At 37.2% G+C, this 12,543-nt stretch overlaps 1 long non-coding RNA gene across 1 annotated transcript; it reads right to left on the bottom strand.

The window, feature by feature from the left end:
* Positions 1 to 427: 427 nt before the first annotated feature.
* Positions 428 to 7,245, bottom strand: LOC139862218 (uncharacterized). The gene is made up of 2 exons (XR_011764092.1): positions 7,060 to 7,245; positions 428 to 784 (listed from the first exon to the last, which is right to left on the bottom strand). It is a non-coding gene; the product is annotated as an uncharacterized lncRNA (long non-coding RNA).
* Between the last annotated feature and the right edge of the window lie 5,298 nt (positions 7,246 to 12,543).

Genomic DNA, 12,543 nt, shown 5'->3' with positions numbered 1-12,543 from the left:
AAGTTTTCGGGAGGTTTTGAAGGGTCTCGGGTTGAAGGAATCGTCATTAATTCTTCGAAGGCTCACAAAGTTAAGAAAGTTACAGAAAAATCAAGTGCGAGAAGGTACATGGTGCCAAGTGAAGAAAATTTAATATCGACTGTATGTGAGGTTCTTTTTTCGGGCGTAAAGTGTTTGGCTCATGTTTGGTCTCGTCTTGGTTAGGTTCTCGTTGCTCGTTGGTACAGTTGTAATTTGGTTCTACTGTTTTGATATGATGTGTTTTGTTGTTTGTCAGGTTTGTGGTCTTGTTGAATAAAGTTCTTTATTTTGCCAAAAAAAAAAAAAAAAAAAAAATGAGATTCCAAAATAGTTTGGATAGTCCTGAGTCCTGACCATAATGACACTTGGTCTCTAAATAAGTTGTGATCAGATGGAAAAGTTTCAAGAACGAAAACTAATTAAATACTACTAAATAAAAGTGGTAAATAGTGCATTCGAGTACTTAAGACTTCACCAGGACAGCTTTTCGCCTAAACGTGTTCCTCAATCCGCATCTACATCTGTTATTATTATATAAAATAAAATGGCATGCATACATCACCCAAGGATTTGAAATGTAACATACTAGGAAACATACTACCTACAACATCATTCAATCACTTTTTAAGTCAACAGATCGATGCTCGGAACCACCAAAGATTTAGGACTTCTTCTACCAATATTCGGAAACTCCATCTGCCTCCTTTTTCATTGCTTTTTCCAATGATGAGATGCGTCCGTCCAGAGTTTTAAGGTACTTCATCTATACACAACAATCAAGGATATATGACAATTTGTTTGTTAGAGCTTTAAAACAAAGCACCAAATAGATAGCACAAAAAGTATCCCAATATTTTGACTATACTAATATGGATACATACCAAAAGCAATAAAATAATACTTGAAATTCATACACAGAGAGTAGGCAAACTTGGCATCCACATAATATGCTTATTATGCCAACAACAACATAGTGTAACCATTTAAGCATATACGACCTCGATCACAACAGTGTCAACAATCAAGAAAAGATGTAAACTACAAAAGAGCAGGCGCCAGGCGCTATACAAGAAAAGAGTCATGAACTGAAGTTAATTAGTTTCTTAATTCTTTTATCTTCTTGGCAAAAATAACGATTACTATTGATACACATGATGTTTTCATCAATAAAATGAAGACTCCCGAGAGAAACGATACAACCAAACTGTGACCATAAGGCTCGAAAAAAGTAAACTATCATCAACTAACTAAGCAAAATCAAGCTAACTCAACCCAAGCCTAAACCAAAAAACTCCATTCAAAAACCAAAACCAACCTACGGAAGCATAACAACATTAAAAGCCTACACAATACAACATCAAAACAAACACTAAAACTAATAACACAAAACAATAATGCAAAAGAGACTAAGGGAGCCAATTAACCGGTGTTGGAGGTTGAAAATTATAACGCAAAACAAGCACTAAAAACTATTAGTTTCTTTATGGAAGACCAAATCTTGTGTTGGTTATGGCTTTTGTTGGACCAAAAAGTGGAAATGTTGAATTAAATTGACCAAGCCAGAGACTGTTGATACTTGAAGGGTTTTTATTAATTTTATTTTTATACTATTCACTCTATTTACTATTTGTAACTTGTGTAAAACTCAAAAGCATAATATACATCTCTTACCTAAACATCAGGCAAGAAAAATAAAAACATGATCATTTATTGCAAAAAAAATAATAATTATTTCTGTTAGAAATAGGAGGTTATGTGTATATTATTTATGGAAGAGAGGATTGATAATTTAGAAGTTTGATTGATCTTGAAGGCTTTGTTTATTGCTTATTGAATTTGCTTATTGAATTGCTTTGTTGCTTGATTACAAATGAGGGGTGAAACCCTCTATTTATACTACTCAATGGAGTAGTCTAGAACTCTCCATCATCTACTAATATCTAGATATTTTCTAAGTATTATCTAGATATTTCCTAAATATTATCTTAGATATTTTACAAGATGTTTCTACTCACTTTCACTACTAGATATTACAAGAAGTTTCTAGATATTGGACTACAATCTTGATCCATATATTTGTATACTTGCAAGCCCATATCCAAAACACATAGCCCAAAATCAAGTTTAACTTCCAACAGCCCCCCTTAAACTTGATTTCGTCACTCCGAGCATATTCCGTAATCTCTGAAACGTCTCATGTTTTAGAGGCTTTGTGAAAATATCAGCAACTTGGTCAAGTGACTTCGCGTACTTTATCTGCACCTCTTTATTTGTAACGCACTCCCTGATGTAATGGTATTTCGTATCGATGTGCTTGCTTCGATCATGGAAGACTGGATTCTTTGCTAGAGCAATCGCAGACTTGTTATCCACATATATCTCCGTAGCTTCCTTTTGAAAAAACTTAAGCTCATTTAGTAACTTCCTTAGCCATATTGCATGACAGGTGCACGATGTTGCTGCTACAAACTCGGCTTCACACGTTGACAGAGTCACAATGGGTTGCTTCTTCGAGCTCCATGTGAACGCCGTATCTCCCATATAGAACACGAAACCACTCGTACTCTTACGATCATCTATGTCTCCAGCCCAATCACTATCACTGTATCCAACTAGCTTGAAGTGCTCAGAAGGCGAATAAAACAGGCCATAGTCAATCGTACCTTTGATGTAGCGAAGTATCCTCTTGGCCGCCTTCAAGTGATTTATTGTAGGTGCTTCCATGTATCGACTTACTAGTCCAACTCCGTAGAGAATATCTGGCCTCGTGCAGGTTAGGTACCTCAGACTTCCAACCAAACTCTTGTATTGTGTTGGGTCCACCAAGTATCCTTCATCATCTTTTGACAATTTGAGATTGCAATCCACCGGTGTATTCATTGACTTGCAATCATTCATCTTAAACTTCTTGAGCACCTCATTCGCATAACCTTCTTGGGATATGAATATTCCTTCTTTCTTTTGTTTTACCTCGATCCCAAGATAGTAAGCCATAAGTCCAATGTCGGTCATCTCGAACTCCCGAACCATTGCTTTCTTGAACTCCTCAAACATTTTGGGATTACTACCGGTGAATATCAAGTCATCCACGTATAGGCACACAATCATAACATCTCCATCATTGCTAACTTTGGTGTAGAGGGCATGCTCATGGGGGCATTTCGTAAAGTCATTCTGTTGGAAATACTTGTCTATCCTGCTATTCCATGCCCGAGGCGCTTGCTTCAACCCGTATAAGGCCTTTTTCAATTTTAGCACCTTATTCTCTTGGCCTTTCACGATGTATCCCAAAGGTTGTTCTATATAGACTTCTTCTTCTAAGTGGCCATTAAGGAACGCAGATTTGACATCCATTTGATAAATCTTCCAATTATGTTGAGCCGCAAGTGAGATTATCAATCTTATAGTTTCTAGACGAGCAACGGGAGCAAATACCTCGTCATAGTCTATGCCGGCTCGTTGACTATATCCCTTCGCCACCAACCTTGCCTTATATCTTTCAACTTCACCTTTGGAATTCTTCTTGGCCTTGTACACCCATTTTACACCAATAGCCTTATGTCCCTTTGGTAGTGTGGCAAGATCCCACGTACTATTCTTCTCGATTGCTTGAATCTCTTCGTCCATAGCACGTTTCCACTTTTGGCTTTTTGCTGCATCTTCATAACTTATTGGCTCACAGTCGGCAAGAAGACAGAACAATGATAGATCCTCCATAGGCTGGGTTACCTCGTACAACTCCTCAATGCTCCTTGTGTGATGTTGTAGCGTACTTGATTCTCCTCCTGATGTTGGTGTCACTTCATTAGGTGTAGTGGTTGGAGTACGTGGAGAGTGCGGAGATGGTGTACTAGAAGATTCTTGAACTTCTATATATTCTTCGTTCCTTGCAGTACTCTCGAATGGATAAGGGAGAAAGTCGTAGTTCTCCTCTTCGGGAACATTCCAATCCCATGTTGCTTCTTCATTGAACACCACATCTCGACTTGAGATTACTTTACCGGTCTTGGGATTGTATAACTTGTAACCCTTCGAACTTGAGTCATAGCCCACGAATATGAGTTTCTCGCTTTTATCATCGAGCTTCGTCCTCTTCTGATCTGGCACATGAGCATATGCCACACTTCCGAACACTCGAAGGTGTAAGATGCCGGGCTTCCTTCCACTCCAAGCTTCAATGGGCGTTTTGTTCTTGACGCTTCTAGTGGGCGAGCGATTTGCTAGATAGATCGCACAGTCCACTGCCTCAGCCCAAAACTCCTTAGGCATCCTTTTGCTCTTTAACATACTCCGGGCCATATCAAGAATGGTCCTATTTTTTCTTTCCGCAACACCATTTTGTTGAGGTGAATATGGAAGAGTTAGAGGACGTCGTAAGCCATTGTTGTCGCAAAATTCCTTGAATTCCTTGGATGTAAACTCTCCTCCACGATCGGATCTCATTGCCTTTATGGTGAGACCACTTTGATTCTCCACAAACGCTTTAAACTTCTTGAACATTCCAAAAGCTTCCGACTTTTCTTTTAGAAAATAGACCCATGTCTTTCGACTAAAATCATCAATGAATAGAAGAAAATATCTATTTTTACCAAAAGACGGTGGGCTGATGGGTCCACACACATCCGTGTGAATAAGTTCTAGAGGTTTCTTCGCTCTACTAGAAGCTTCTGTTGGAAAACTGTTTCGGAAGTGCTTTCCTAGAAGGCATCCCTCACATATTTGATCCGGATGATTAATTGGAGGCAAACCCTTCACCATTCCTTTACTTGATAATAATTTTAACCCTCCAAAATTTAAGTGCCCGTATCTCATGTGCCAATGCCAAGAATTATCTTTGAAACATGCTTTTAAACATCTTGGAATGTCATGTTGAATATTTAGCATGAACATCCTATTCGTTGACATTGGCACCTTAGCAATCAAACCTCCTTTTTGGTCTCTTAAAGAAAGAGTACGATTTATCATGTGAATATCATAGCCTTTCTCTAAGAGTTGTCCAATACTCAGTATATTCGTCTTCATATTAGGCACATAATACACGTTAGAGATAAATTGATGCCTTCCATTTTTCAAGCGGATGAGAATCTTACCTTTGCCTTTAACCGGGACTTTAGAGGAATCTCCGAAGGTGATATTTCCACTAATTACCTCGTCTAACTCCACAAACATGTTTTTGTCACCGCACATATGGTTGCTTGCACCCGTGTCGAGATACCATAAATTTGATTCTCCGTTATCTTCACCTTTGCATGCTAGTAACAAAGTGTTTTTCACGGCTTCGGTATCTTCTTGCACTAAATTTGCTCTTTCTTGCACGTAATTGTTTGACTTCTCGCATTCCGAAGCATAGTGGCCAAATTTATGACAATTATAGCATTTGGTTTGAGAATTGTCATGCCTTGGCCTTCTACTTGTGTAGCCTCTCCCGCGACCTCTTGTCGGGTGAAAATCTTGACTTCTTTCTTCATTTTTATAAGAACTATAACCTCCACGTTTGGAATATCCTTGCCCTCGTCCTCGGCCACGTACTTGACCACGACCTCGTTGACTCGGTTGATGAGTCTTTTCACTACTCTCTTCCTTGAAAGACAGTTTTGATTGTAAAGCTTGCTCCAAAGGCTCCTTATTTTTCTTATTGAACCTCTCTTCATGGGCTTGTAGTGAACCCATGAGTTCATCGATAGTCATTGATTCTAGATCTTTAGATTCTTCGATGGCTACGACTATATAGTCGAATTTCGAATCTAATGATCTAAGAATCTTCTCAATGACTCTTACATCACTTAGAGTTTCACCATTCCTCTTTAATTGATTGACAATCGCCAAGACTCTTGTAAAATAATCGGAAATTGATTCTGAGTCTTTCTTATTTAAGGATTCAAACTCACCTCGTAGTGTTTGTAGTCGAACCTTTTTCACCTTTTCAACTCCCTTGTGAGAATTCTCCAAGATCTCCCATGCTTTCTTGGCGGTGGTTGCACTTGCAATTTTCTCAAAAGCTCCATCATCTACACTTTGTTGGATGATGGAAAGAGCCTTTTGATCGTTCGTCTTCATTAATTTTTTCTCCTTGCCGAGAGGACCTTTTTCTGCAGGTTCCTCATAGCCTTCCTCCACAATCTCCCATAAGTCTTGTCCACCTAGGAAGGTCTTCATTTGGATGCTCCATCGATCATAATTATCCTTTGTGAGGCGAGGAAATGTGATGACATTGTTGGCCATCATCTTGTCGAACCAAGCTCTGATACCAATTTGTTAGAAATAGGAGGTTATGTGTATATTATTTATGGAAGAGAGGATTGATAATTTAGAAGTTTGATTGATCTTGAAGGCTTTGTTTATTGCTTATTGAATTTGCTTATTGAATTGCTTTGTTGCTTGATTACAAATGAGGGGTGAAACCCTCTATTTATACTACTCAATGGAGTAGTCTAGAACTCTCCATCATCTACTAATATCTAGATATTTTCTAAGTATTATCTAGATATTTCCTAAATATTATCTTAGATATTTTACAAGATGTTTCTACTCACTTTCACTACTAGATATTACAAGAAGTTTCTAGATATTGGACTACAATCTTGATCCATATATTTGTATACTTGCAAGCCCATATCCAAAACACATAGCCCAAAATCAAGTTTAACTTCCAACAATTTCAGCCTAATAAATCTTCTTTAACATACGCACAAACACAAAATGAGGTGCACAATTAAAATGTATACCTTAACTTAATACATTTTCACTTATCTTATCCATATGCAATAAGAATTAAACAATTTGCCCTAATTTCATAGTTCATTTACCTATCTAGGGTTTTGATATCCATCTGCTGTATAATTGTATAAATCCAATCATATTTAAAACATTGTAACAAAACCTACATCCTATCCACATATATAAAATAAATAAAAAAACTAACAAAATATGAAACGAAAAATAAAATAAAAATAAATAAATGCATTTTAATTGGTAGTATAAATAAAATTGAAGATGGAAGATGGAAGATGGAAGATGAAAAAGAGAAAATGAAAATACCTGCTGAGACGTTTTTTTGTTGTATAATCTGTAATTACGGTTCATCATTTCATCATAATTTTTGAGATCCATGTGATTCTTGACAAAATAATAAGCAACGGCAGCTACGGCGAAGAAGGCATGTGCTGTATTCACCTCCAGTACATACCCCATAACTTTTTTCCGATTTGTTTCTAGCGAGTCAGAAATGTGAATAAGGTAAAGGTGGCATTTTTATGTGACTAATGGGCTGGATCAAATATAATTGGGCCTTTTAATATGCACTATGACTATACCCACCCTTAGGGTATATTTTTCATTAATAGGAATCGAATCTTGGACCTCTCGAAAATTTGACCAAGTATTTTGTAGCTAGTTCATCACCCTTGTCGTTTCACTTTAGTAACGACTTATTATTTGATCACTAATTGTGCAAATTAGTAACCATTAAAAAAGTCCGTCACTACATTTTTGTTACTATATGATATTAGTAACCAAACAAAAGGTCACTATAGTTATCAATTTTGATATTTTGGTCTATAATAATATTTTGTAACGGATTTATAGTGGCTAAAAGTGACCACACTATTTTGATCACTAACTTGACTTAGTGACCAATTTAGTGTTATTAGTGACCAATAATTCTTGACACCAAAGCCCTCTTTTCTTGTAGTGGTGCTTAACTTTAGATAAATTAGTTTTCTCATCATTTTGTAGTGGTGAAATAATTCATAAAATGTGGTATGTAGTTGAGGCAAACAAGGCCAGTCGTTAACTCATAACGTGTTCTGTGTTCGTAATCAAACAAAAATGAAAAGAGAGAACGGAATAATACTCCCGAGAACCTTTTTTTGCGAAAAAAATGAAAAATGAAAATAGATAAAAAAGATCTAATTATATTACAATTGTTACATGCCACATGTATGAATAGATCATAAGATCTATCTGCCATTCGATTGAACAAGACACACAACACACCAATTACAATTAACTAAAACATTACAAACAAACAAACAACCATTAACTATTGAACCATTAAACTTTCAACCCGAGTCAGCAAACCATGTGATGACCAACTTATGGATCATAACCCAACTTATGGATCATAACAACTGAAATCCCCTAACTTCATTCAAACTGTATAGAAACCATATGCTTATAATCTTCGAGAACCTAACGACCATGGAATGATTGCACCCATTGATGAAAACAACCACCGCAAACAAATTTCAAACTCATGACAAGGAATTACCAAAATTACACCCAAACAAAACAAATATGAGTCACATGCCGTCAAGTTCAAAAGTATAGGACTATGTGGAACCCACCTATGAAACTAAAGTAGCGAGAAAGTGAAGCAAACAAATAGAATTCGAAAAAAAACATCCTTAATTTAAAACCCTCAACCAACCGACCAAAATAGAAACACCGTGAAACAAATCTGAGGCGGAGAAGTATCGACAAAAGGTAAAACACCTCAAAGAAGGGCAAAAAAATAATAAGACAATGGTAAGGGAAGCAAAGAGTAAACAACTGGGAGCTGGCGTAGTGGTAGTGACTTGTCTTCCCATATGAGAGGTCAAGAGTTCGACTCTCAATCGCTGCACTATTTCCCTTGTTGTTACCTCGCCCATTTCATGGGCCTAGGAGGTTGTGAACGTTTTGCGCTCGGACCTCACCTGAGGGGGTTTTACTACACGTGATGCTCGTATGGATTCGTCGTGAGGGTGTCCTGAGGGGCGGTAGAATTGTAATGATACGTACCAAGTAAATGATCATGTGGGTAGGTGTCGTCATCGCGTTCGACCGTCATCAATGACTCTAACCGCCTTTTAGAAAAATTGAAGTAAAGAGCAGGGAAAACAACATAAAAGAGATGGGTCTAGTATATGCTTTTTGATAAGAAAACAGCTGACACACAAGTCTGATGACCGTATTCCATCAAAACCAACCGGAAGACTTTAGAAACGAGCACCCTATTCAAGAAACTGTTGGGAAATTACGGCCTCACTAATTCCCACCACCCAGCCCAACAATAATAGTAAAGAAATAAGAACAATACACAACACAAGATTTAACGTGGAAACTCCAAAACAGGAGAAAAACCACCGGCCCCCAAAGAGAGAAATACACTATATCACAAATTGTTACAATGATATAGACGACTCTCTTAAGCCAACTACACTCTCCAAAATATTTAACTAATACAACTCTCAAACAAGGGTAAGAAAGAAAGAAATAATCAAATACTTAAAGTGTATTTATTGGTGCAATTTGGAAGTAATCCCATGACTTCCTTTTATAGCCAAGGAGTTCACCTCCAACTTTCTCCTCCCACCTATGTGGGATAACATCCTTCACAAAGTAACCATATCAATTTTTCTATCAAAAAATAAAACCAACAAATCTCCACCTTTTTTATAGAAAAAGATAACCATACTTCAACATTATAAGGATAACCGATATAGATGCTTCCTCGATGACAACTTCAAGATCCTCATCTTCATGCCGATGACATTATCTCCCAAGAGACAAAACTTGCATCTTCATCGAACATTGTCTAAACCGACAATCATTGTCATCACAGACAATCATAACTCTTAACAAGAATTATCATACTCCACCATTAAGAGTATAGCACTTAGAATATCACATTCCAAGCATTTCACCTCGGCACATGTTGTTGAACAACCAGCTGAAACTTTATGGTGCAACTTCCTGTTTGGCTTTCCCTGGAAGTTTCATCAGCTACAACATCAGTTTCCACCACACAACATGCATCAATGCCAAACCAATGCCCATGTGCAATTGTGGAACCGCTAACGAACATCCCTTTCCATGGTGGCGCGGACACACCATGAGGATGACGTGACTTCAGAGGAATTCGTCACTCTCCGTAACAACGGAGACAATGTTAGCGTCTTTGGAGCCATTTGCCGGATAAGCTCCACCGGGACAATTAACCCTTACATGTCCAGTCTTCCCGCACTTCCAGCATGTCAGATTCTTTCTAGAGTTTCTCTTCTGCCTATCCGAACACAACACTATCGTATCTCCTGATGACGAGACCCCGTTACCTTCCAGTCTTTTCTCCTCGGATAGGAGCTTGCTAGTAACGTCTTCAAACTTCAGAGTTTTCTTCCCATACATCAAAATAGGTTTCATGTGTTCATAAGACGATGATAAAGATAATATCAACCTCAAAGCTTTATCTTCATCATCCGTTTTAACTCCAATAGCCTCCAGTTCTGAAACAATACCGTTAAGAATACTTAGATGATCTGAAATCTTTGAACCCCCATCCATACGCAGAGTATGAAATTGTTCTTTAAGACACAACCGATTTGAGATGCCCTTGCCCTGGTACAACTGCTCTAGTTTAACCCGAAGCTCCTTTTCCGTTGATAACCCGTGCACATTTGCAAGCACGTTCTTTGCAAGACACAAACGAATCGCACTTGGTGCCCTCAAATCCATATCATCCCATTCTTCTTCATCGAACTTACTGCTAGAATCACTGCCAGGAACAAGGGTGGGTTTACCCTTCAAAGCCTTGTGTAAACCGGACTGAATCAACACATCCTTGACTTGAACCTGCCATAAGCCAAAGTTGATCATCCCATCAAATTTCTCTACATCAAACCTCATTGGACTGAACTTCGACATCGTATCCGTATCCTATAGACAACAACTTTCTCTGATTTTGCTCACGTTTCGAATAGCCAAAAGATGTAGCAGGTAGCCAGGACCCTTTAAATCGAAAATCCACAACGCGCCACTAACAAATCCAACTATTACTACGAATCAGAAAAAATATTATCTAACCAGATACCCTATACGATCAATAGAACTCGTTTCTGATGTGGACGATCCACTCCCGTGGCAACCACAGAGCATACTCCGACTCCTATAACCGAGACCCCCGTCAAACCTGACGCTCTGATACCAGTTGTTGGGAAATTACGGCCTCACTAATTCCCACCACCCAGCCCAACAATAATAGTAAAGAAATAAGAACAATACAGAAACTACACTCATATATAACACATAAATGAAGCCATGAATTTTAAAGGAGAGAAGGCATAACCCCAAAACTACTATATGATAACTACATCATACCAACCATATGAGATAATTACTCGTTAATCAAAGCAATTTCTTGAATTCAAAAGTACTACTTCATGGTAGAATAAATGAAGGTTCAAAATCACTATCCACACGATCTATGCAACTTTTTGAAACTTAAATAAAATTGACCAACTTGATTTGAAAAGTGATAAAAAAAAAAAAAAAAAAAAAAATCAAATTATCTTTTCCATCTCTCCTCAAAAGGTCTCATATTTGGGTGGGCCTGTATGATCCAGTAATAGAGTGTACATTATATGCCACCTTAATCACAATTCTGATCATCAAACAAATCGGAAAAAAGTCATGGGGCACGTACTGCGGGTGAAGTTAGCACATGTCCTCTACGCCGGAGCTGCCGTTTCTTGTTTAATTTTCTATAAGGACTCGTGTATCAAACTTCATCAAGGTGTAATGCATTATAATAACCAAATTTATCTTCAATCAGTTTATAAGCAGGTTTTTTCATTTTCTCCTTTTATATCTTCCATTTTTATACTACCAATTAAATTCATTGATTAATTATTTTTGTTCCGGATATAGGTTTTGTAGCAGTCATTGACAAGTGTTTTAGATTTCTTTTCAATATGATCGCATTTATACAGCAGTTGGAGATCAAAAGCCTAGTTAGGTAACTGAAGTATTAAAATTAGGGCAAATTGTTTAATTAGTATTGCATAAATAAGTTTATTAGATGTCACTTTCTGCCATAGCTTATTATTTGTAAAATGCATAGGGATAACATTGTGATAGGTATAATGAACGTACAGTTTAACTTATTCTTTTCGATTCGTCAAGAACTCCTTCCAATTTTATATAAATATAATTTTTGTAGCCTGATTGTAGAGCCGTTACACGATTAGTGAAAATGCATTGAGTTATGGTATACTACATTTTAACTGTGCTCCTAATTTTGTGTTTGTGCACATTTTAAAGAAGAATGTCTAGGTTGAAATAATCTTTTGCAAAAGATGATCATGCTTTTTTTTTTTATTCCCTGATGTTTAGGTAAGAGATGTATATTATGATGTTATTTGATAAGGTGTTTATAGTGGCTAGGAGACACGTATTGTTATGGTGGGATATGATAGCATCGCCTGCTACTTATTCGATATAGTAGCATGGCCTACTACTTATTCATCATTCACGTCTTACCATAACAACTGAAACATATCTGACTATACCTTACTAATTTTGTGTACATATGATATAATTCACAATATGTATTATAATTATTTCTTGTTATATTTTTATTGTGAGATAAAGGGAAAAGAAAGGTAAATGGGATAATAAGGCAATTATTATTGCCAGATATACAGTAGAAGACCCGGCCAATATTTCAGTTAACCTGTCTCATTTTGGACTGGAAGGTTCAAACGT

This window comes from Rutidosis leptorrhynchoides, chromosome 1, assembly GCF_046630445.1.
Source record: "Rutidosis leptorrhynchoides isolate AG116_Rl617_1_P2 chromosome 1, CSIRO_AGI_Rlap_v1, whole genome shotgun sequence".
In the NCBI taxonomy this organism is placed as follows: Eukaryota; Viridiplantae; Streptophyta; class Magnoliopsida; order Asterales; family Asteraceae; genus Rutidosis; species Rutidosis leptorrhynchoides.
This window is presented reverse-complemented; position numbering and strand designations above follow the sequence as displayed.